This window comes from Anopheles stephensi, unplaced genomic scaffold (genome assembly GCF_013141755.1).
Source record: "Anopheles stephensi strain Indian unplaced genomic scaffold, UCI_ANSTEP_V1.0 ucontig187, whole genome shotgun sequence".
Taxonomy (NCBI): domain Eukaryota; kingdom Metazoa; phylum Arthropoda; class Insecta; order Diptera; family Culicidae; genus Anopheles; species Anopheles stephensi.
Window position 1 is genome coordinate 66,986 of NW_023405110.1, and position 515 is coordinate 67,500.

The 515-nt window shown below is 54.2% G+C and overlaps 1 non-coding gene across 1 annotated transcript; it reads left to right on the plus strand.

Moving 5' to 3' along the window:
- Window positions 1-250: 250 nt before the first annotated feature.
- On the plus strand, window positions 251-408 carry LOC118515765. The gene has a single exon (XR_004907390.1). It is a non-coding gene; the product is annotated as a 5.8S ribosomal RNA (ribosomal RNA).
- The last annotated feature ends 107 nt before the right edge of the window (window positions 409-515 follow it).

Here is a 515-nt window from a genome sequence, read left to right on the forward strand (position 1 = left end):
ACATACCACTGCCTCGGCGAAGGTCAGTAAAGATGCACACTTTGGTAGTACCGGGTACCTTATACACTGACTGATTGTCGTGTCACAACGGGGTGATCGACAGTCGCACTTTGGCGTGCTCGGCTCCGCATCCGTCGGGGCCGTGGGCGCCTGCAGTGTGGTACTAGGGAACCAGAGTTGTGTGTTGGTATGTGTATAATGGATGGATGGACTTCGGTTCCATTCATCAACTAGTTCGGTGTGTACGTTAAACCCTAGGCAGGGGATCACTCGGCTCATGGATCGATGAAGACCGCAGCTAAATGCGCGTCAGAATGTGAACTGCAGGACACATGAACATCGACACGTTGAACGCATATGGCGCATCGGACGACTCAACCCGACCGATGCACACATCCTTGAGTGCCTACCAAGTTATCTCAACACTCTAACCAAACTGACCGTCCTGACCCCATCATAGGGGGGTAGGCTGTCGCAGCATGGCGTGCTCGGATCCGCATCCTTGTCGGGACCGT